The 26,019-nt window shown below is 37.9% G+C and overlaps 1 long non-coding RNA gene across 2 annotated transcripts in view; it reads right to left on the reverse strand.

Annotated features, from left to right (window-relative positions):
- The window catches only part of LOC141279560 (uncharacterized), an 80,702-nt gene that overhangs the window by 49,073 nt on the left and 5,610 nt on the right, over window positions 1-26,019 (reverse strand). Inside the window, exon 2 of one of the 2 annotated variants that reach the window (XR_012334039.1) lies at window positions 10,973-11,028. This is a non-coding gene — a long non-coding RNA (uncharacterized lncRNA). Of the gene's footprint in view, window positions 1-10,967; window positions 11,029-26,019 lie in introns of both variants that reach the window. The other variant, XR_012334038.1, reaches the window with a different exon arrangement.

Consider the following 26,019-nt stretch of genomic DNA (forward strand, 5'->3'; position numbering starts at 1 on the left):
CCTTCATCTGCTGTGTGTTTCTCTGTCTTCTCATTTTGCTTAACTTACTGTGTTTGGGGTCTCCTTTTCTCAGGCTGCAGGTTCTTAGTTCCCATTGTTTTGGTGTCTGCCCCCAGTGGCTAATGTTTGTTCAGTGGGTTGTGTAGGCTTCCTGGTGGAGGGGACTAGTGCCTGTGTTCTGGTGGATGAGGCTGAATCTTGTCTTTCTGGTGGGCAGGACCAAGTCCTGTGGTATATTTTCGGGTGTCTGTGATCTTATTATGATTTAAGGCAGCCTCTCTACTAATGGGTGGGTTTGTGCTCCTATCTTGCTAGTTGTTTGGCATAGGGTGTTCAGCACTGTAACTTGCCCGTCATTGAGCAGAGCTGGGTCTTAGCCTTGAGATGGAGATCTCTGAGAGAGCTTTCCCCGTTTGATATTATGTGGAGCCGGCAGGTCTCTGGTGCACCAATGTCCTTAACTTGGCTTTCCCACCTCAGAGGCATAAGCCTGACACCCGGCCAGAGCACCAAGACCCTGTTAGCCACATGCCTCAGAAGAAAAGGAGAAGGAAAGAAAGAAGGAAAGAAAAAAAGAAAAGAAATTATAGTTATTAAAATAAAAAATTTTTAAATTATTAAAAATAAAAATGTATTAGAAAGTAATAAAAAAAAGAAAGAAAGAAGAGAGCAACCAAACCAAAAAACAAATCCACCAATGATAACAAGCACTAAAAACTATACTAAAGAAAGAGAAAAAAACCAGACAGAACCCTAGGACAAATGGTAAAAGCCAATTATAGGGGCTTCCCTGGTGGCACAGTGGTTGAGAGTCCGCCTGCCGATGCAGAGGACACGGGTTTGTGCCCTGGTCTGGGAAGATCCCACATGCCGCAGAGCGGCTGGGCCCGTGAGCCATGGCCACTGAGCCTGTGTGTCCAGAGCCTGTGCTCTGCAACAGGAGAGGCCACAACAGTGAGAGGCCCACATACCTCAAAAAAAAAAAAAAGCCAACCTATACAGACAAAAATCACACAAAGTCCACCACCTCAATTTTGGGATGATTCATTGTTTATTCAGGTGTTCCACAGATGCAGGGTACATCAAGTTGATTGTGGAGATTTAATCCGCTGCTCCTGAGGCTGCTGGGAGAAATTTCCCTTTCTCTTCTTTGTGCGCACAGCTCCCGGGGTTCAGCTTTGGATTTAGCCCCACCTCTGCGTGTAGGTCCCCTGAGGTTGTCTGTTCTTTCCTCAGACAGGACAGGGTTAAAGGAGCAACTGATTAGGGGGCTCTAGCTCACTCAGGCCGGGGAGTGCGGGGGTGGATATGGAATGCAGGGCGAGCCTGCTGCAGCAGAGGCCAGCATGACGTTGCAACAGCCTGAGGCCTGCCATGTGTTCTCCCGGGGAAGTTGTCCCTGGATCACGGGACCCTGGCAGTGGTGGGCTGCACAGGCTCCTGGGAGGGGAGGTGTGGATAGTGACCAGTGCTTGCACACACGCTTCTTGGTGGCTGCAGTAGCAGCCTTAGCATTTCATGCTCGTCTCTGGGGTCTGTGCTGATAGCCGCGGCGTGCGCCCGTCTCTGGAGCTCGTTTACGTGGTGCTCTGAATCTCCTCTCCTCGCTCACCCGAAACAGTAGTCTCTTGCCTCTTAGGCAGGTCCAGACTTTTTCCCGGACTCACTCCCGGCTAGCTGTGGTGCACTAGTCCCCTTCAGGCTGTCTTTATGCAGCCAACCCCAGTCCTCTCCCTGGGATCTGACCTCTGAAGCCCGAGCCTCAGCTCCCAGCCCCCGCCTGCCCCGTCAGGTGAGCAGACAGGCCTCTCGGGCTGGTGAGTGCTGGTCGGCACCGATTCTCTGTGCGGGAATCTCTCCGCTTTGTCCTCTGCACCCCTGTTGCTGTGCTCTCCTCTGTGGCTCCGAAGCTTCCCCCCCCCGCTACCCGCAGTCTCTGCCGCAAAGGGGCTTCTAGTGTGTGGAAACCTTTCCTCCTTCACAGCTCCCTCCCAGAGGTGCAGGTCCCATCACTATTCTTTTGTCTCTGTTTATTCTTTTTTCTTTTGCCCTACCCAGGTACGTGGGGAGTTTCTTGCCTTTTGGGAAGTCTGAGGTCTTCTGCCAGCATTCAGTAGGTGTTCTGTAGGAGTTGTTCCACATGTAGATGTATTTTTGATGTATTTGTGGGGAGGAAGGTGATCTCCACGTCTTACTCCTCCGCCATCTTGAAGGTCTTTTAAGTGCTTGAAATTTGTTGTGTACGTGACCTAATGCCACTTTTCTATGCAGCAATCAATGGCTTAAGCATTTGTTTGAACATCTTGTGGGCTAAGCCTTGGAAAAATACTTTAAAGGATGACTTTGTAATATGGGACATATAGTATTAATAAACTAACCTTTTACAAAGAACATTCCTGACACCATTACTTTTGACATCAAATTAAAATACATTTAATAATGGATTACTACAGATGGCATTAGTAAGGCTAAATATATGTATGGTTATATTACCTATATATGTATGTATATATTTGTGTATAAATGTATGTGTGTGTGTATATATATATATATATAGTAAAAAGGCAGATCCACATAAGGGATTTGCGTAAAAAAAAAATATTTTAAAAATTAGAGTTGTTCATGAATGGATTGGACAGCCTTGTAAGGTAACGAGCTCCCTGTCAGTGGAAATGTTCTAATGGAGATTTGATAAATCTCAATCTGAAACATCACAGCGGTGGCACCTACATTGTGTGGGATATGAGATGAGATAAACAGTTATTTTCCAAAATAATAATAGGTATTATTTCTTGAATATTAACTACATGTTAGGCCCTGCACTAAATTTTTACACCCACTTTCTACCTGAGGAATAGATATTTTTATCCTCAGTAAGTAGATGAAGAAAATGAAGCCTAGAGAGGTTAAGTAACTAGCCCAAAGTGATAAGTATCAGAGCCAGCATTTGAATTCATGTCAGTAGAACTTCAGTTATGCTGTGCTGCTTCCCAACTTAATAATCAGTGCCTTAATAGGGCACTGATTCTACATGCCCTGTGTAATTAAGACCAGTTTTTGAGGTGAGAGATGAGCACTTTATATTTTTTCATCTGTTATAAGAAATTTTAAATAGTTGACATAGTATGGTTAATATTAACTTGCTTTATTTCAAAAGATGCAAAGAATAAGAAAAATTCAACAACTAACGACAATATGAGGGAAACTAGAGAGAGGCATCAAAATTCCTCATAGCAGAATGGAGAATAAATATTGTTGAGTGAATGAGTGACTTTGATATTTTGTCCTAGCTCTTTAAAAATATCCCCAAATAATTCTTATGGTTTCATATTCCAAACAAATTCAAACTGGCCTATAATTTTTGCTCAGATCTCCATCCCTTGCTATGCCACTATCTTGTCCTTCACTTTGGTTTCTGACCTTGACACAGATTATGAAGGTTTATAGATTCCTACATTCTTATATACAATAATTGACCTTCTTTCATTCTTAGACTCTGCTCTTGACCCTGTATGTTATTTAAAGTTTACCTTTTCATCTCTGGTACTGTGTTATGGACACTTTGTGACACATAAGGACTCTGTTAACTTCAGGTAAAAATATTGAGCTATAAGATTAGCTTTGAATAAAAAGTGGTCATCAATGTCAAGTTTATTGCCTAAGGACTGTAACTGATTTTATTACAGTTTGTTCAAAGAATGTGAAGTGTATAAACAATCCAGGAACTTCTTAGGGAATGTAAATATTGTGTCACGTATATATCAATTTTGATGATGAAAATCAATATTTATGATAAAAAAGGAACAAAGTAGAATTGGAATTTTTCCTAGAATATCTAAGTTGAGCACATGGATTAATTAAATTTACTGCATTATTTAGTGTGAAGCAGTTATATTACTTAATCATATTAACAAAAAAGGAAAAGATAAATTTGCAATTGATATGTTTAAGTGAATAGCCTTCACATTCAGGATTCTGAGATTTTCACCCATAATCATTCAAAACACCTGTCTAGGATATTAAAACTATGTGAACATAGTGAAGCTCATCAAATATATCACCTGTATTCTCCAGCCTCCTTACACTTAGATGAGACGAAGTATATCTGGTTCTGGTCAATGCTCTTGGAAGGGAAGTGATTTTGTCACTTCTGGGCTGAGACAATAAAATGCCTATGTTAGGTTTTGCATCTCTGTTCCCCTGGCATAGGAATCCAAGCATGTCTTCTGGTCCCACTCTTCTCAAACTTTAATGTGCATACAGATCACTTAGGCATCTTGTCAAAAGGCAGATTATCACTTGGGTCCAAGGTAGAGGCTAAGACTCTGCATTTCTATAAAGTTCCTAATGATATCAGTGATACAGGTCTGCAGAGCACAATTTGAGCAGCAAGACTGTACATAAAACACCTTCAAGATAATAGAACCTTCCCCAGCCAGGGTCCCTGAATGACTGTGTGGAGTAGAGCCTTACACTAGGCATGTAGCATGAGTGTGATATAAATGTTGTATCTGCCACATAGAATATCAAAGACAGTTCCTTTCTGCAGAAACTGACTTCTGTGAGTCAGTAGAGGTATAGAAGCCAAGTATAGACATGTAAATGAAAAAATAAGTAATTCCAGTTCATGGGTTCATAAACTGTAACAAATGTATCATGCTAATGCAAGATGTTAATAATAGGGGAAAATGTGTGTGTGGCAGGGTGAGAGACTATATGGAAAATCTCTGTACTTTCCACTCAATTTTTCTGTAACCCTAAAACTGCTCTAAAAAATAGTCCACTTATTAAATTTTTAAAATTAAAACCCGTTTTTCCATCTCTCCCCCACTCCAAAAAATAAAAAAAATTAATAAAAGTCAAATGCTAATCAGATAATGGAAGTGAAGAGGAAGAGACAAGTTCAAAGAATGTGGTTTTCTTAGGAAGGCAATAAATTCAGACAATTTAAAGAGCAACATTCAAATTTTCCTGTAGATTAGAATCATTATTCTTAGCTTAATATCTTGTTTTATATATAAAACAAGAGAGATTTGTGTAACTGTCCTTTTATAAGACTAGCTTCCTTCAAAACATTATGAAAATTAAGACAAATAAAAGAAATAAAATTTCAGTTAAAGTTGAAAAGGAGATTACTTTGTTGTGTAAAAGTATATGTAGAAAACACGACTATGGGAACAATTTGGAAATACTTTCATATTTCTGAAAATGCATATTCTAAAAGTTAAGAGCTTCATACTTACAGCAGTAGGTATGCATTCAGGGTATTATGAATTATGAGAGTAATTTATTTTTGAAAATTATTATTATAACAGTGATAGATGTACTTGGAAAAAAGTTATAAAAATGTAGAAAGTATACTTTGAAAACTAAAAGCCTCCTCTACCTTCACATTAATTCCTATTCCCAATTTTATTCTCTAGTTTTTGAAGGTTACACTCCTCTAACACTAAATAATATATTTGTATCTCCATTGATTATTTATCAAAATTAAGGATGAGGAATTTATTATATTTACATTACCTCTCCTTCCCTTCTTCCAAACTTTGTCATTTTTTATATTACTATTTTATTCCTGATTGAATATTTGGAATTTCATATGGTTCAATTTAACCATGAGGGTTGAAGACTCATTTCTATATGAATATATAATTCATATATTTTATCTTTTTTAACTTTAGATTGAATATGGACCATAAACTATTTAAGTTACAGTCTAAACTTGACAATGTATGTTGGTTCCCTATATGTAAAATTAGGAGATTCACACCCCTCATATGTTTCACCTCTTCTTTTTATCCTACACCTCATTGTTTTTTTAACCATGATAATATTTTAACATTGTTCAGATAGATGACATTACCAGTCTATTTTATGACTATAACAAAGCCTATGCTATAACTAAATATATTCTGTAGTTTAATTCTAGAACTTAAAATCAAATTAATAGATTTTTTAAATAGAGAAATGCTACCTTTACTCTACAGCATTATCCCCATAAACTATATTACAGCTTGTTTCAAGCATCAGTATAGTTATTATCTCAATTTAGAAATGTAGAAGTTGAAATTTAGAAATGTTAAATAACTTTCTGGTGTTACATAGGTAAGTGGTGGAGCAGAATAAAAACCAAAGCCTATCTCCCTCTAAATTGTATGCTCTTTAACTACTCCATGCACTTAACTATTTACTACTTCAAGAACATGGCTTCTGACACTTTGGTTTGCTTCACTGCTCAACCAGCACAGTACTAAAGTACTGATGATCTCTGAATCCTCTTTCAGTTTTAACAGTGTGTAGCTCTGATTCACTACTTACTGTGGTTAAGAAATAGTTCCTGTTTAAATATTGCTATAGACTAAGCTTGATGCTATGGGACTGAATAGCCCCTTGAAAAGCACAACATCACCACAGTAGGATTTCTTTTTCCTGATGAAACACATAGTCAAAATGTATCACGCTTTTTATAGGCTGTATTTATTGCATGAATATAGCTATAAAATAATTTTTCTTGTTTCTACTTAACTTCCAAATATAAAATCATTTATATTTTCCCCCAAGATGAAGGGTCAGCGATATACTATATATTGAGTATTAAACTTTATAAAAAGGAACACATTAAATCAATGGTCAAACTTTGGACATAATGGACATTTTTGACAATTTTCTATCTTTTAAAACTATCTCCCCTTGATACTTTTTCCATATCATTGAAATTTCAGTGTATATTTCCATTTCAAGATGGAAAACTGAGTAAAATGGCAGTAATAATAAATGAAATGCAATTTTGGTCATAGAGATGGGGGCATGGCATGAGCCAGTTGGGGACTTATCCAATTCCTGAAAGAGTAACAGAAGATAAGACTTTGCCAAATTGTCCATCTTAAAATATATATTTGAATTCTGTGTTCTCTTTATAACATAGCTATGACTGTTTCAATATAAATACACACTTTAAATTACTTTCCATCAGATAGAATTAACAGTCCAAAAGTATGTCATATTATGCTGTGTTTTTTGTCCCAGATCACTCTAGGTACGTTCCAGTTTGAGAAATATATAAATAGAACTAGCATCAAGAACAATTGTTTCACATGCTTAATATTGGTTTACTAAATAATTTTTTAAAGAGTCTATTTCTTAGGATTGCATAGCCTGGCTTTCCTTTCCCTTTCACGTTCCTCAGGGATTCTTTGACAATAGCCTACTCTTTTCCCATGGGCTTCAACAAAGTTGCATTTATAATTTAATTGCCTGCCATCTCACTTTCCAGGGTCTGTTTCCTTTAATATATTTGGTGGAGGAATTTTTTTTTGTCATACATCTGCCCCTTCTTTTTTCTGCCATAGCTAGTGTTTCTGTTCTTGTCTAGTCTCTATGAGTAACTCTGAACTTCACTGCTTTGTTGCTAATTAGCCCCGGGAACTCTAGGCTAGCCGTCTATCATCTTGTAGCATCATGATGCCCTTGGCGGATGCTGTCTAGATTGCTCTCTCATTTACTGCAGTATCCCCACAGTACAACTAACACAGAGGTATAGAGAGTGTAACAGATTATGATGAAAATGTAGAAATCCTGGGAGAAATTACAATGTAGTTAAAAGAGCACTCTTTATATTGGATACTAACTATAACTTTTCATCTGGCTAAAATAAATTAAATCCATTAAATCCATGGAAGGGTTTCCTCAGCAGAGCCCTTGTGTTTCTCCCTTCCCAGTTATAACTAGCTCCCTACCTACCTAGCTCTCAGTGCCAAAACAAGAAAAAAATTGTGAGACAGTAGCATTATTTTACATTTTTCTCAAATATTTTCTGTTGTCTGCTTTAATAGAAGGCAGCTGGATTCTCATATCTACTTCTGCTTTCAATCTGTTGCAATATTATACAACATGTGGCCTCTGGAAAACTCCACTGAACACTCACAAGAGAATAAAGACTGAAAACACCAAATAATATATTACTATTATTATGGAAATAGATTGGAACTTGCAGATTCCTAAAAGGGTCTTGGGGATACATGAAGGTTCCCTTGAACAGTTTGAGAACTACTGATAGAGAGCATTTAAAACAGTGCCTGTCACAGAGTGAATCTAATTGTAAGAATTAGCTATTATTATTAACTTTATTTCTAAAGCTAATAAAAGTACCTTAGCTTCTATCAGTCCACATTTTCAGTGCCCCCTGCCTGTATCAATTCTATTTCCTTTGCCTCCCTGGTTTCTCTATTTTAGCCTCTTTCTTTGGCTCTCCTTTTCAGTCTAGCTTTTCAAAATTGGAGACTTTCTTTTGAGCTATTCTTTGTTGGATTTTGGTTGCCCTTTGAATGTTACATCTGTTACATACTCACTCTGGTAAATATGTGTACGAGGCACCTGGCCTTGCACTCCATTATCCTACCCCTGGGTATTCAGACAGGCCTACCTTTCACCTGGTCTTCCACCTAAGGGAGGAAACCCTGACCAAGAAGTAGGTCTAGATACGTCACCTAAATGAAAACTCTGAAGCACAGATTAGGAGCTATAGTGGACCCAGATGAAGACAAGTACTTTGCCCAGGGTTGATATACTGCCTCTATAGTCTGATACAAGGGCTGAGATAGGACCAGGCAGTTAAGAAATGGAGGAGGGAAAGGGAAAATAGGCAAGAAGAAATTGAAATGCTCAATATATTATGGAATAAGAGGAAATGAATAATAATTAATTATTCATGACCTAGGATTAGGCAAAGCTTTCTCTGACATGACACCAAATGCATGATCCATGAAATTAAAAGAATAAATTGAACTCCATAGAAATTAAAACAAACAAACAAACCAAAAAAAAACGATTGGTCTGCAAAAGATCCTGTTAAGAGTGTGAAAAGGCAAAGAGGATGAAAAGTTGATCGGCAACTGGGGAAAAAAAAATCTGCAAATCACCTATCAGGCAAATTGCTTGCATATGGAATATATAATGAGGTCTACAAGCGCAATAGTAAGAAGACAATTCAATTAGAAAATGGATGAAGTAACTGAACAGACACTTCATCAAAGAAGATATACGGATGGCAGATAAACACATGAAAAGATGTTCAACACTGCTTGCCTTTAGGGAAACAAAAATTAGAATCACTGTGAGCTGTCACTACACACCTGTAAGAACAGGTAAAATAAAAAATACCGATAGTGCCAAATGCTGGCAAAGGCACAGAAAAACTGTATCTCTTGTACATCGCTGGTGAAAACAAAAAAGAGTAAGGTAGTTTCCTAAAGACGTACTATATGACCTAGCACTTTCCTCCCTCCTTCTCCCCTCCCACTTCCTACCTCTTTTCCTTCCCTCCCTCCCTCCTTTCCTTCCCCATCCTCCCTTTCTTTCCTCTCCTCTACTCTCTTCTCCCTTCCTTTCTAATCAAGATTCATCCATCAGTCTTGGTTACTCTGTCTTGGGCAGATAGTTATTAAGTAACTCTAATACATACTTAGGTTCTTTTAAATAGGCATATATTCAGCATGTATCAAAAAGAGGTTGGCTTCAAGTAACAGAATTATTTACTCATATAAACATAAGTCTAAATGGCAGACAACTATTAGTATCAGCAAAAATTCAATGGCTTTAGCTCCATTTCTCTGTGGTCCTTTGGTTGTCCATTAGGTTTCCCTATGGCTTTATCACCATACCCCATGGTGCTAAGAGGAGGAAACAGAGTTGCTTAGATAAACTCTCTAAAGAGTGAGAAAGTACCCTTTCTAGAAGAACTCAGGAAACCTAGCCTTGGGTCTTAATGTTCTAGAACGAGTCACATATCCGTTTCTCAATCAGTGCCTTTGCACAGGAAATTTCCAAGTCTGTACATCCTTAAACCAAATACTTTATCAAGGCCTATGAGATTATCCTGACTGCCTTCAGTGAATCGGAGCTTACCTCTGGACCTGGGAGTCAATCCCTCAAGCTGCATATTTACTAATGGTGGGCAAATTTGATAAGGATGTAGATAAGAAAACCACAGTGTCAGTTGTACAACATGTAAATCTTTTCTTGTGCACATTTTTAGAGGAAGCAAAGCCATTATATCAATCATGTAAACTATATTTTAGAAGATGACAAAAATATTTAACCTTGCCCTACAAGCTGATATTCTATTAAAATACTACATTTGCTTATATCAAGCCAAGAAAAGTCACGTCAGAGAACAAATGTGAAACATTCACCCATTTGTGAATTTTGTAATATCTGTGCTATCCACCAGGTAGCGCTTAATGTTTTTGGCAATTGAGATGTCATCTTTATGGTAATACGTATAATATATTTTTGCAGTAAGTACAATTTCTGGCTGAGCTATGCATCTAGAGTCATTATTGACTGATGATAAAAAAAAGATTGCTTTGTAATAATAAGGCTCATTGCCTTATTGGTTTCTCTTTTCTTCAGGTCATAATAAATGTGCTTAAAGACATGGGGCCAAATTTTGCGTAGATTTCAGTTCTGGCATAAAGTTTGACTAAAGACTTTTTCCTTTCACTAACTAGCCTTATTTAGTGACCCAGGTCATCCTTGCTTTGTAATTCAATGTCAAGACACAGATTTCCCAGTGGGTAAGATAACAAATCAAACAAAAGTAGACTTGAGACAGCAAGCTGGGTGAACAAACCTGTCTTGACTAGTGGTACCTTCCAGAAGATTAACTACCTGCCTTATCTTTTCAGTCTGTCTCCTTTCCCCTGGATTTGGGCCAGTTTGAGTCTTTTAATATTCTCTCTGTCGAGGTGCCTGAGGACTAGTGACAAAAGCTCTGCTCTCTAAAGATCCCTGCAGTAACTGTGCATACGTACATACACAATACATTTTGAGTGAGACTTAATATATTTAGAACAGAAATCTTGGAGTTGCTCCAAGGGAATCATGGAAAGGAAATGGAATCTTTCTCCTTGTGACTGTCAACATTTTCAGCATGGTCACCTCCCTTCCGTGTTAGCATCTGTTTTCACCTTACCTCCTGCTTGTCTCATTTTCCACTCTGTCATTACTTCTTCAGTCAGCCTCTCAACTCTGAAAAGAAAGACCATAAATCTAAATGAATAACATTTTTTTTTTACAAATTCCAGTATTCTATATTAGTGATTCATTCTATCAGTATTTATTGAGCACTTCTATATGCAAGGCTGGGGAAGGTGTTTTAGAAGATACAAAAACGAGACATAAAATTTCAAAAAGCTTAGCTAGGTATGGCTTATTTCAGGCTGAAAAATAAATGCCATGTGAAAGGAATAGATAAAGCACTACGGCTGCTTAGATGAGTGAGAGTGAACACCTACATGGGGAGATAATGGTATAGAAATACATCCTATATGATCTAGGGCTGGGTTGGGGAAACAACTTCTTGCCCCTAAATATTTTTTCCATCTACTGTTTGATGCTCAATGTGTATTGTGCCACACAATTATCACTCTTTAATTATAGGTTTGATCTTGACTCAACTACTCATTAACACTTAAATCATTCTACCTCAGGGCAAACAACTGGGTGAGTATTACTTAAGCCCACTGTTTTATTCCTTCTCTCTGGCTCTCAGCAAATAAACTCTTGAAACTGCTGCTCCAGTGTTACCCTCTCTGCTTTAGAAATATCTTTAATGGAGTAGTTTCTTCTTCCTTTATGTTCTTATAGCATCCTACATATTTCTCTATTACAGAATATAAAGTATTTTACTATAGTTACCTATTTATACATTTCTCTTCCTTATTAGATGGTGAGTCCTTCAGGCCAGGGACGAGATACTAAACTAGATACTAAAAAATACTATGTACACTATAAAATATAATAGTAATTACTCACAATTGTAAATATCAGAAAAAATTTTAAATTTATTCTTTATACTATATATTGCTAACATATGATTGTAACTAATGGATTTTTATGCCAAAAGATGTTGAAAATATAGAAATAAAAAAGAAGTAAATAAAAAACCACCAGTAATTGTATAACAGAGATGGTATTATTTACATATAGATACATATCTACCCAAATTTATATGTGAGGACTCTCACATAGACTCCTGTCATCATGCTGTGTATGTGATGTAGTACTTTCACTTTTTCTGCTAAAAGCTTTACTGTGATCTTTTTCCAAAGCCACTGAATATTTTTAAAAGATAAAAAGAATCCTAATGAATGCACATTGGTGTACCTCATAGATGTGCCATCGTTTATTTAGACATTTAAGTAGTTTCCAATTTTTCACAGTATTCAAAAATACTTTGATGATCATTTATTAATTAAAATGTGCTAGACATACTGTTAGCTAAGTACTCTTCTAGACACTGAAATTTATGTGCACAGAACTTTGTATACATTTTGATTATTTTTGTAGCATAAATCAACAGAATTAATGTTATAGGCTGAAGGTCATGCTGACATTTTAGGAGGTTGATACTCCTCTAGAAATGTAATAGTTTGTGCTTCCATAGTGATATATAAGCAGCTCCTCTCCTTACTTGGGCAATTTTTTTTCTTTTTTTTTTTTTTTCAGTACGGGTTAGATTACGGGTTAGTGTTAGGGTATGAGTTAGGATTAGGGTACGGGTTAGGGTACGGTTTAGGGTTAGAGTATGGGATAGGGTTAGGGTACAGTTTAGGGTATGGCTACGGGTTAGGGTTAGGGTTAGGGTATGTGTTAGGGTACGGGTTAGTGTTAGCGTACGGGTTAGGTTTATGGTACGGTTTAGGGTAAGGGTTAGGGTTAGGGAATGGGTAGAGTTTAGGGTACAGGTTAGGGTACAGCTATGAGTTAGGGTTAGGGTAAGGGTTTGGGTTAATGTACGGGAGAGGGTTAGGGTACGTGATAGGGTTAGTGTATAGGTTAGGGTTAGTGTACTTGGGCAATTTTAAGTTAAAATATAATGTTATACTCATTATTTGTGATGGAGGTAGCAATAAGGGTAAGAATTGGGAAAGAATAAAGTAATTTAAGAATTGGGAAAATAAGACTGTTGTGAAGAGTATTATTTCAAGTTGCAGTTTTATTTGGTTAACCAAAAGTATGAGCACTTTTCTCGAGCTATTTTTGTTTCTTTTTGTCAGATTTTTTTTCTTACTTGTTTTTAAAAATGACCAAGATAGAGTTATGTGTCATAATCTCATACTCATGGTTATGTCCCTTTCTCATTATGTTTTTTCTCATTACAAAGTATACTATTAATCATCATGTATAATCCTGATAGTATTTAGAGGGAATTTTAAAATTCAGTTAGAACACTTGCTTCTTCATCTATTTCTCCAAGGCGTTTCTAGGTTCCACCTGTAGTATGGTTCAATAATCAGAAATAGAATCCCCTTCCAAATGAGGTAAAAGATTTAGGTAATTTGCTGCTTAAAAATACAAGGACAAATTTGGCATTGAACCAAATTGAGTTAGGGACTATACCTTCTTTTCCTCATTTTTTTTCTCTCAGTACTGGAAGAGAAACTTGGGAAGCTATACTTAGGGACTAAAAGTTACATGAAAGCCTCTCCTTCAGGGAAGGCTTGAAAGAAACATCCCTTGAAATTTTTCTCTCTCCCTCTTCCTGTATTTTTAGTTAATTCAGGGCTCTGAACCGGGACCAAGGCCTGGGGATTCAGTCATGACTGTGATCACGTTTGTCAAAGGTCTGTCTTGTGTCAATCTCTTCAAAGAACTAGTGTATTTATCCATTGTATTGCTTTTTTACTTGTCAGTACATTAATTTAAGCCTATACCTTTATTTTACTTTTCTTCTTGTTTTGAATTAAATTCTTAGTAGATTTCCTCCATACCTTTTATTTTAAATAATATAAACAGAATTAAAAATTTTTTTCTCTAAGCACGCCCTGGCCATATTCATTAATTTTTATGTATTATATATTATTTTAATTATATTCTAAATTATCTGTATTTGCCACCAACAGACAACCCAAGAGTTCACCAACCTAAGTTTAGTTCACCAACCCAAGAGTTTAGGGATTTTTTTTTCTTTAAGGTTAGATTTTTAGGTTTCCAATTTGCCTGATGTGTATGTGTTTATGTGCAATTCTGTTAATTGCCTGATGTATTAAATTATTGTCAGAAAATGTGATTATCATAATTTCCAATTAGGGAATTTGTCAATGTTTTCTTTGTAATCTGTGGTGTGACTAACTTTTAAAAATACTTCTTGGACATTTGAAAATAACTTTTGTTCTTCACTGGTAGGGATCAGTGTTTGGCCTATGATTTGCATATTTAAAAATTTTTTTTATTTTTATGTATTTCAGTATTCCATTTCTTGTCAATTGAAGATGTAGACTATTAGGTGTCCATTAGGGCATGCCTTCTATTAATATAAAACAGCTGTAAATCGTTTAATATTTTGGAGTCCTGACTTGTACCTTGTATAAAGATGATGATCTGGGAGGTTTGGGCATTAATTAAGTGGAGTAATTGCTGTGCACACAATGTCCCTGAGAGCTGGCAGAACAGGCAGGTAGGGCAAAGACCACGGAGAGTCCCACAAAAGTATTGCTTTGCTAGGTTGACTCTTTAGTATATTCCAAAAGTGATAGGCCTCATGAGGTAATAAAAGGAATTGGGCCAAAAGTCTGCTCTTGAGGTATCTTCTGATGGAATTTTAATGGAGAATCTTAAAAGAAATCATTATTTTGTCAAATTTTTGCAGCAAGAAAAGAATTAACATTTTCTATCGCAGTTCTCTCCTCACATTATCTCAAGCTTTCTTCACTATTAGGACTATATATATTTTTAGAAACTCCCAATTTTCTTCCCTATAATTTCCCCACATTTTTTTGTATCTCACAACTACTCAAATGCCTTTTCTTTCTAGACCCCAAACCTTCTCATCTCCTACAATTATAATATCCTCTTCCATGTGTTCATTGCCAATTTCTCAAAAGACCACCAGAAAGACCTGATTACACAAAGATGTACTGCAGTAAGGGAAACTATCACTTTGTCAAAATTTTGGTAATAATGTCTGAAAATGGGGAAATTAGGAAAAGGTATCTGTTGGGATTCAGCACCTGGGATGTGTCCGTGTAAGATGGATCTGACAAGGAGGGAGACTTATCTGGACTAGACAAAGTGTATGATATAATAGCTTTGGATTGGTGGACAAAATGAGAGTCTCGAAATTAGTCTTGGTGAAAAAGCTGTCTGGTTGGGTCACAGTCTTAACTTCCAGAACAGTGTTTCATATAGGTTACTTTGCTTAGTCTTTCATTCACAGGAATGAAAAAGTATGCCTCTGGCCCTAGTATTGTTTAACCCAGAAATAGGGTATTATGCTGGTTTTAGTTCTCACCACTCCCTATTTAAAATGCCACCACCGGGAATTCCCTTTGGAGGTTTAGTGGTTAGAAGTTAGTGCTTTCACTACTGTGGCCTGGGTTCAATCCCTGGTTGGGGAACTAAGATCCTGCAAGTGTGGCATGGCCAAAAAAATAAATTAAAAAATAAATAATAAAATAAAATAAAAAGCCACCACCAACTTTCTTTCTATTACCATCATCTCCTTTTTTTCTCTAAGAACCTCTCATCTTCGTTTGCTCTCAAGATCTTTTCAACTCCTCTTTCTCTACACCACCTTTAATGTCCCCTTGCCCTCAGGAACACTAAAACAGTTTAGGACAGAAAGAGATCTTATGAGTGAGGGCACTATTTCTAGTCTCAGAAATTGCAAAAATAGTCCCACAAGTTGCCAAAATCATTCACTTTCCTTCTGACTACACTTCTTAATCTGTTACTCTTCTCCCACGTTCTTATTTTTTTTCCCCCCTGCTCCTACTCACTACTGTATTCTTTGGATGTGAATTCCAACACCCCACCTGCCCCAAACCATCCACAGAAAAATGATTGGCAACCAGGCAAGAGGAGAAAGTAAAATATTGATTCCAAATAGAGTCATGAATAGTAAGCATCCTGGAAGCTTTTTTAAAAAACTATTTTTTTTCATGATGAATAGCCATTTCCCTGTTTTATCTTTTGGTTTTTCTTGGAGGTGATATATGAAAGTACTTGGAAAGACTTCTTGTTATAAAAGGAGAAGAAAAGGCCAAAATATAAACTAATCGCTGAAAGAATAGCACTGAGGTTGTACTGAAACAGATTACAATATCATTGTCCTGGTTTTATTCATGCATTTTTCCAGGAAGGCGTAGAGGGAAAGCAGTAAAGTGGAGAGCCATTGCTTTATCGTTTACTATTATTAAATGCTTCTCCCGTTTATTTTTTAATTTAATTTAATTAAAAAAGTATAATTGACATATAATACTATTAGTTTCAGGGGCACAACCTAATGATTCAATATTTGTATATATTGTGAAATGATCACCACAATAAATCTACTTAACGTTCATCACTATACATAGTTACAAAATTTTTTTTCTTCTAATGAGAGCTTTAAAGCTCTATTCTTTAGCAACTTTCAAATATATAATACAGCATTATTAACTATAGTCACCATGCTGCACATTACATCACCAGGACTTATTTATTTTGTAACTGTCAGTTTGTCCCTTTTGACCACCTTCACCCATATCACCCACCCTTCACGCCTTGCATCTGGCAACTACCAACTTGTTCTCTGTATCTATGAGTTTGTTTGTTAGATTCCATATAAGTGAGGTCGTTTTCTCTTAATGTAGGCATTTATCGCTATAAACTTCCCTCGTAGCACTGCTTATGCTTCACCTCATAAGTTTTGATATGTTGTGTTTTCATTTTCACTTGTTTCAAGATATTTTTGAATTTGCCATTGATTTCATCTTTGACCCACTGGTTTCCAGGAGTGTGTTAATTTCCACATATTTGACCGTTGTCGTTAGAAAAGGTACTTCATATGATTTCAGTCTTTTAAAATTTTTTTTTTTTTTTTGCGGTATGCGGGCCTCTCACTGTTGTGGCCTCTCCCGTTGCGGAGCACAGGCTCCGGACGCACAGGCTCAGCGGCCATGGCTCACAGGCCCAGCCGCTCCGTGGCATATGGGATCCTCTCAGACTGGGGCACGAAACCGTGTTCCCTGCATCGGCAGGCAGACTCTCAACTACTGCACCACCAGGGAAGCCCCAGTCTTTTAAAATTTGCTTATACTTGTTTTGAACCCAATATCTGATCCATCCTGGAGAATGTTCCATATGTGCTTGAGAAGAATGTATATTCTGCTGCCCTTCGTTGAAATGTTCTGTATATATCTGTTAGGTACATTGGATGTAAAGTATAGTTTAAGTTCAATGTTTCCTCATTGGTTTTCTTTCTGGATGATTCTATCCATTGATCAAAGTGGATACTGTAATATTGTTTATTAGACCCTTCAGATCTGTTAGTTTGTTTAATATATTTATGTGCTCTGATGTTACGTGCATATTTATTTACAATTATTATATCCTTTTGATGAATTGACGATTTTATCACTATTAATGACCTTCTTTGTCTCTTGTTATAGTTTCCTACTTAATCGACTTAGTCGATTTTGTCTGATATAAGTATAGATAACCTCTGCTCTCTCTTTTGATTTCCATTTGCATGAAATGGCTTTTTTCCATATCTTCATTATGAGAGTGAATGTCATGGAGGCAGCATGTAGTTGGGTATATTTTTGTTTGTTTCTCTTTCTTTTTTTTACCATCCTATAATTGTATTTTTTATTTTTTTAACATCTTTATTGGAGTATAATTGCTTTACAATTGGGTGTTAGTTTCTGCTTTATAACAAAGTGAATCAGTTATACATATACATATGTCCCCATATCTCTTACCTCTTGCACATCCCTCCCTCCCACCCTCCCTATGCCACCCCTCTAGGTGGGTGGTCACAAAGCATCGAGCTGATCTCCCTGTGCTATGCGGCTGCTTCCCACTAGCTATCTATTTTATGTTTGGTATTGTATATATATATGCCCATGCCACTCTCTCAATTTGCCCCAGCTTATCCTTCCCCCTCCCCGTATCCTCAAGACCATTCTCTAGTAGGTCTGCATCTTTATTCCCGACTTGCCCCTAGGATCTTCATGACCATTTTTTTTTTTCAGATTCCATATATATGTGTTAGGATACAGTATTCGTTTTCCTCTTTATGACTCACTTCACTCTGTGACAGTATTTAGGTCCGTCCACCTCACTACAGAAAACTCAGTTTTGTTCCTTTTCCTGGCTGAGTAATATTCCATTGTATATATGTGCCACATCTTCTTTATCAATTCACCTGATGATGGACACTAGGCTTGCTTCCATGTCCTGGCTATTGTAAATAGAGCTGCAATGAACATTTAGGTACATTACCCTTTTTGAATTATGGTTTTCTCAGGGTATATGCCCAGTAGTGGGATGGCTGGGTCATAAGGTAGTTCTATTTTTAGTTTTTTAAGGAACCTCCATACTTTTCTCCATAGTGGCTGTATCAATTTACATTCCCACCAGCAGTGTAAGAGGGTTCCCTTTTCTCCACACCCTCTCCAGCATTTATTGTTTCTAGATTTTTTGATGATGGCCATTCTGACTGGTGTCAGATGATGTCTCATTGTAGTTTTGATTTGCATTTCTCTAATGATTAATGATGTTGAGCATTCTTTCATGTGTTTGTTGGCAATCTCTATATCTTCTGTGGAGAAATGTCTATTTAGGTCTTCTGCCCATTTTTGGATTGGGTTGTTTGTTTTTTTAATGTTGAGCTGCATAAGCTGCTTGTAAATTTTGGAGATTAATCCTTTGTCAGTTGTTTCATTTGCAAATATTTTCTCCAATTCTGAAGGCTGTCTTTTTTTCTTGTTTATGGTTTCCTTTGCTGTGCAAAAGCTTCTAAGTTTCATTAGGTCCCATTTGTTTATTTTTGGTTTTATTTCCATTTCTGTAGGACCTGGGTCAAAAAGCATCTTGCTGTGATCTTTGTCAGAGAGTGTTCTGCCTATGTTTTCCTCTAACAGTTAGATGGTGTCTGGCCTTACATTTAGGTCTTTAATGCATTTTGAGTTTATTTTTGTGTATGGTGTTAGGGAGTGTTCTAATTTCATTCTTTCACATGTAGCTGTCCAGTTTTCCCAGCACCACTTATTGAAGAGGCTATCTTTTCTCCATTGTATATTCTTGAATCCTTTGTCAAAGACAAGGTGACCATATGTGCGTGGGTTTATCTCTGGGCTTTCTATCCTGTTCCATTGATCTATATTTCTGTTTCTGTGCCAGTACCATACTGTCTTGATTACTGTAGCTTTGTAGTATAGTCTCAATTCAGGGAGCCTGATTCCTCCAGCTCCGTTTTTCTTTTTCAAGATTGCTTTGGCTTTTCGGGGTCTTTTGTGTTTCATACAAATTGTGAAATTTTTTGTTCTAGTTCTGTGGAAAATGCCAGTGGTAGTTTGGTAGGGATTGCATTGAATCTGTAGATTGCTTTGGGTAGTAGAGTCATTTTCACAATGTTGATTCTTCCAATCCAAGAACATGGTGTATCTCTCCATCTATTTGTACCATCTTTAATTTTTTTCACCAGTGTCTTATAATTTTCTGCATACAGGTCTTTTGTCTCCTTAGGTAGGTTTATTCCTGGGTATTTTATTCTTTTTGTTGCAATGGTAAATGAGAGTGTTTTCTTAATTTCTCTTCCAGATTTTTAATCATTAGTGTATAGGAATGCAACAGATTTCTGTGCATTAATTTTGTATCCTGCTACTTTACCAGATTCATTGATTAGCTCTAGTAGTTTTCTGGTAGATTCTTTAGGATTCCCTATGTATAGTATCATGTCATCTGCAAACAGTGACAGCTTTACTTCTTCTTTTCCGATTTGAATTCCTTTTATTTCTTTTTCTTCTGATTGCTGTGGCTAAAACTTCCAAAACAGTGTTGAATAGTAGTGGTTAGAGTGGGCAACCTTGTCTTGTTTCTGATCTTAGTGGAAATGGTTTCAGTTTTTCACCATTAAGGATGATGCTGGCTATGGGTTTATCTTATATGGCCTTTATTATGTTGAGGAAAGTTCCCTCTATGCCTACTTTCTGGAGGGTTATTATCATAAATAGGTGTTGAATTTTGTCAAAAGCTTTCTCTGCACCTATGAGATGAACCTATGGTTTTTCTCCTTCAATTTGTTAATATGGTGTATCAAGTTGATTGATTTGCATATATTGAAGAATCCTTGCATTCCTGGGATAAACCCCACTTGATCGTAGTGTATGATCCTTTTAATGTGCTGTTGGATTCTGTTTGCTAGTATTTTGTTGAAGATTTTTGCATCTATATTCATCATTGATATTGGCCTGTAGTTTCCTTTCTTTGTTACCTCTTTCTCTGGTTTTGGTATCAGAGTGATGGTGGCCTAGCAGAATGAGTTGTGGAGTGTTCCTCCCTCTGCTATATTTTGGAAGAGTTTGAGAAGGATACATGTTAGCTCTTCTATAAATGTTTGATAGAATTTGCCTGTGAAGCCGTCTGATCCTGAGCTTTTGTTTGTTGGAAGATTTTTAATCACAGTTTCAATTTCAGTGCTTGTGATTGGTCTGTTCATATTTTCTATTTCTTCCTGCTTCAGTCTTGGAAGGTTGTGTATTTCTAAGAATTTGTCCATTTCTTCCAGGTTGTCCATTATATTGGCATACAATTGCTTGTAGTAATCTCTCATGATCCTTTGTATTTCTGCAGTGTCAGTTGTTACTTCTCCTTTCTCATTTCTAATTCTGTTGATTTGACTCTTCTCCCTTTTTTTCTTGATGAGTCTGGCTAATGGTTTATCAATTTTGTTTATCTTCTCAAAGAACCAGCTTTTAATTTTATTGATCTTTGCTATTGTTTCCTTCATTTCATTTATTTCTGATCTGATCTTTATGATTTCTTTCCTTCTGCTAACTTTGGGGGTTTTTGTTCTTTCTCTAATTGCTTTAGGTGTAAGGTTAGGTTGTTTATTTGAGATGTTTCTTGTTTCTAAAGGTAGGATTGTGTTGCTATAAACTTCCCTCTTAGAACTGCTTTTACTGCATCCCATAGGTTTTGGGTCCTGGTGTTTTCATTGTCATTTGTTTCTAGGTATTTTTTGATTTCCTCTTTGATTTCTTAAGTGATCTCTTGGTTATTAAGTAGTGTATTGTTTAGCTTCCATGTGTTTGTATTTCTTACAGATTTTTTCCTGTAATTGATATCTAGTCTCATAGCATTGTTGTCGGAAAAGATACTTGATACGATTTCAGTTTTCCTAAATTAACCAAGGCTTGATTTGTGACCCAAGATATGATTTATCCTGGAGAATGTTCCATGAGCACTTGAGAAGAATGTGTATTCTGTTGTTTTTGGGTGGACTGTCCTATAAATGTCAATTAAGTCCATTTTGTTTAATGTATCATTTAAAGCTTGTGTTTCCTTATTTATTTTCATTTTGGATGATCTGTCCATTGATGAAAGTGGGGTGTTAAAGTCCCCTACTATGATTGTGTTACTGTCCATTTCCCCTTTTATGGCTGTTAGTATTTGCCTTATGTATTGAGGTGCTCCTATGTTGGGTGCATAAATATTTATAATATGTATATCTTCTTGGATTGATCCCTTGATCATTATGTCATGTCTTTCTTTGACTCTTGTAATAGGCTTTATTTTAAAGCCAATTTTGTCTGATATGTATGAGAATTGCTACTCCAGCTTTCTTTCTTTTTTTTTTTGTTTTTTGTGGTACACGGGCCTCTCACTGTTGTGGCCTCTTCTATTGCGGAGCACAGGCTCCGGATGCGCAGGCTCAGCAGTCAAGTCTCACAGGCCCAGCCGCTCCATGGCATGCGGGATCTTCTCAGACCGGGGCACAAACCCGTGTCCCCTGCATCGGCAGGCAGACTCTCAACCACTGTGCCACCAGAGAAGCCCCCCAGCTTTCTTTTGATTTCCATTTGTATGGAATATTTTTACCATCCCCTCAGTTTCAATCTGTATGTGTCCCTTGGTCTGAAGTGGGTCTCTTGTAGATAGCACATATATGGGTCTTGTTTTTCGATCCATTCAGCCAATCTCTGTTTTTTGGTTGGACCATTTAATCCATTTACATTTAAGGTCATTATCGATATGCATGTTCCTATTACCATTTTTTAAATTGTTTTGGGTGTAGTATTGTAGGTCTTTTCCTTCTCTTGTGTTCCCTGCCTAGAGAAGTTCCTTTAGCATTTGTTGTAAAGCTGGTTTGGTGGTGCTGAATTCTCTTAGCTTTTGCTTGTCTGTAGAGATTTTAATTTCTCCGTCAAATCTGAATGAGATCCTTGCTGGGTAGAATCATCTTGGTTGTAGGTTTTTCTCCTTCATCACTTTAAATATGTCCTGACACTCCTTTCTGGCCTGCAGAGTTTCTGCTGAAAGATCAGCTGTTAACCTTATGGGGATTCCCTTATGTGTTATTTGTTGTTTTTCCCTTGCTGCTTTTAATATTTTTTCTTTGTATTTAATTTTTGATAGTTTGTTTAATATGTGTCTTGGCGTATTTCTGCTTGGAGTTATCCTGTATGGGACTCTGTGCTTCCTGGACTTGATTATTTCCTTTCCCATGTTAGGGAAGTTTTCAACTATAATCTTTTCAAATACTTTCTCAGTCCCTTTCATTTTCTCTTCTTCTTCTGGGACCCCTATAATTCGAATGTTAGTGCGTTTAATGTTGTCCTAGAGGTCTCTGAGACTGTCCTCAATTCTTTTCATTCTTTTTTCTTTATTCTGCTCTGCAGTAGTGATATCCACTATTTTATATTCTAGGTCACTTATCCATTCTTCTACCTCAGTTTTTCTGCTATTGATTCCTTCTAGAGAATTTTTAATTTCATTTATTGTGTTGTTCATCACTGCCTGTTTGCTCTTTAGTTCTTCTACATCCTTGTTAAATGTTTCTTGTATTTTCTCTATTCTATTTCCAAGATTTTGGATCATCTTCACTATCATTATTCTGAATTCTTTTTCATGTAGACTGCCTATTTCTTCTTCATTTGTTAGGACTGGTGGGTTTTTGCCTTGCTCCTTTATCTGCTGTGTGTTTCTCTGTCTTCTCATTTTGCGTAACTTACTGTGTTTGGGGTCTGCTTTTTGCGGGCTGCAGGTTCATAGTTCCCATTGTTTTTGGTTCAGTGGCCTGTGTAGGCTTTCTGGTGGAGGGGACCAGTGCCTGTGTTCTGGTGGATGAGTCTGGATCTTGTCTTTCTTTTGGGCAGTTCCATGTCTTGCGGTGTGTGTTTGGGTGTCTGTGGCCTTATTATGATTTTAGGGAGCCTCTGTGCTAATGGATGGGGTTTTGTTCCTGTCTTGCTAGTTGTTTGGCATAGGGTGTCCAGCATTGTATCTTGCTGGTTTTTGAGTAGAGCTGGTTCTTGGTGTTGAGATGGAGAACTCTGGGAGATTTTCATCATTTGATGTTACGTGAAGCTGGGAGGTCTCTTGTGCATAAGTGTCCTAAACTTGGCTCTCCAACCTCAGTGGCACAGCCCTGACGCCTGGCTGGAGCACCAAGAGCCTGTCCTCCGCATGGCTCAGAATAAAGGGAGGGAAAAAAAGAAAGGAAGAAAGGAAAAGTAAAATAAAGTTATTAAAATAAAAAATAATTATTAAGAAAATATTTTTTTAAGTAATAAAGAAAAAAAACAATGGGCAGACAGAACCCTAGGACATATGGTAAAAGCAAAGCTATACAGACAAAATCACACACAGAAGCATACACATACGCACTCACAAAAAGAGAAAAAGGGGAAAATATATATATATCATTGCTCCCAAAGTCCACCTCCTCAATTTGGGATGATTCGTTGTCTGTTCAGGTATTCCACTTCCACAGATGCAGGGTACATCACGTTGATTATGGAGATTTAATCTGCTGCTCCTGAGGCTGCTGGGAGAGATTTCCCCTTCTTTTCTTTGTTCACACAGCTCCTGGGGTTCAGCTTTGGATTTGGCCACGCCTCTGCATGTTGGTCGCCTGAGGGCATCTGTTCTTCACTCAGGACGGGGTTAAAGAAGCAGCTGCTTCGGGGTTCTGGCTCACGCCGGGGCGAGGGAGGGGTACGGATGCGGGGCGAGCCTGCGGTGGCAGAGGCCGGCGTGACATTACAACAGCCTGAGGCGTGCCGTGCTTTCTCTCGGGGAAGTTGTCACTGCATCACAGGACCCTGGCAGTGGCGGGCTGCACAGGCTCCTGGGAGGGGATGTGTGGATAGTGACCTGTGGTTGCAAACAGGCTTCTTTGTGGTGGCAGCAGCAGCCTTAGCGTCTCATGCCCGTCTCTGGGGTCTGTGCTGATAGCCGCAGCCCGCGCCTGTCTCCAAAGGTCCTTTAAGCGGCGTTCTTAATCCCCTCTCCTTGCGCACCAGGAAACAAAGAGGCAAGAAAAAGTCTCTTGCCTCTTCAGCAGCTCCAGACTTTTTCCCCCCGACTCCCTCCGGCCAGCTGTGGCGCACTAGCCCCCTTCAGGCTGTGTTCATGCAGCCAACCCCAGTCCTCTCCCTGGGATCTGAACTCTGAAGCCGGAGCCTCAGCTCCCAGCCCCAACCCGACCCTGTGGGTGAGCAGACAAGCCTCTAGGGCTGGTGAGTGCTGGTCGGCACTGATCCTCTGTGCGGGAATCTCTCTGCCTTGCCTTCCGCACCCGTGTTGCTGCGCTCTCCTCCGTGGCTCTGAAGCTTCCCTCCTCCAACTCCCCAGCAGTCTCTGCCCATGAAGGGACTTCCTAATGTGTAGAAACCTTTCCTCCTTCACAGCTCCCTCCCTGAGGTGCAAGTCCCGCCCCTGTTTTTTGTCTCTGTTTTTTCTTTTTTCTTTTGCCGTACCCAGGTACGTGGGGAGTTTCTTGCCTTTTGGGAAGTCTTAGGTCTTCTGCCAGCATTCAGTGGGTGTTCTGGAAGGTGATCGCGTCTTACTCTTCTGCCATCTTGAAGCTCTCCCCATTTGTTTCTTTTTTTAACATCTTTATTGCAGTATAATTGTTTTACAGAGTTGTGTTAGTTTCTGCTGTATAACAAAGTGAATCAGCTATATGCATATGTATATCCCCAAATCCCCTCCCTCTTGCATATACCTCCCACCCTCCCTATCCCACCCCTCTACATGGTCACAAAGCACTGAGCTGATCTCCCTGTGCCTTGCAGCTGCTTCCCAATAGCTATCTGTTTTACATTTGGTAGTGTATATATGTCAGTGCTACTCTCTCACTTCATCCCAGCTTACCTTTCCCTCTCCCCATGTCCTCAAGACCATTCTCTATGTCTGTGTCTTTATTCCTGTCCTGGCCCTAGGTTCATCACAAATATATATATATTTTTAGATTACATACATATGTGTTAGCATAGGGTATTTGTTTTCTCTTTCTGACTTACTTCACTCTGTATAACAGAATCTAGTTCCATCCACCTCACTACAAATAACTCAATTTCATTTCTTTTTATGGCTGAATAATATTCCATTGTATATATGTGCCACATCTTCTTTATACATTCGTTTGCAATGGACACTTAGGTTGCTTCCATATCCTGGCTATTGTAAATAGAGCTGCAATGAAGATTGTGGTACATGACTCCTTTTGAATTATGGTTTTCTCAGGGAATATGCCCAGTAGTGGGATTGCTGGGTCATATGGTAGTTCTATTTTTAGTTTTTTAAGGAGCCTCCACACTGTTCTCCATAGTGGCTGCATCAATTTACATTCCCACCAACAGTGCAAGAGGGTTCCCTTTCTCCACACCCTCTCCAGCATTTATTGTTTGTAGATTTTTTGATGATGGACATTCTGACTAGTGTGAGGTGATACCTCATTGTAGTTTTGATTTGTATTTCTCTAATTATCAGTGATGTTGAGCATTTTTTCATGTGTTTGTTGGCAATGTGTATATCTTCTTTGGACAAATGTCTATTTAGATCTTCTGCCCATTTTTGGACTGTGTTGTTTGTTTTTTTGACATTGAGCTACATGAGCTGCTTGTATATTTTGGAGATTAATCTTTGTCTGTTGGTTTGTTTACAAATATTTTCTCCCATTCTGAAGGTTGTCTTTTTTTCTTGTTTATGGTTTCCTTTGCTATGCAAAATCCTTGAAGTTTCATT

Source organism: Tursiops truncatus, chromosome 9 (genome assembly GCF_011762595.2).
Source record: "Tursiops truncatus isolate mTurTru1 chromosome 9, mTurTru1.mat.Y, whole genome shotgun sequence".
NCBI lineage: Eukaryota > Metazoa > Chordata > Mammalia > Artiodactyla > Delphinidae > Tursiops > Tursiops truncatus.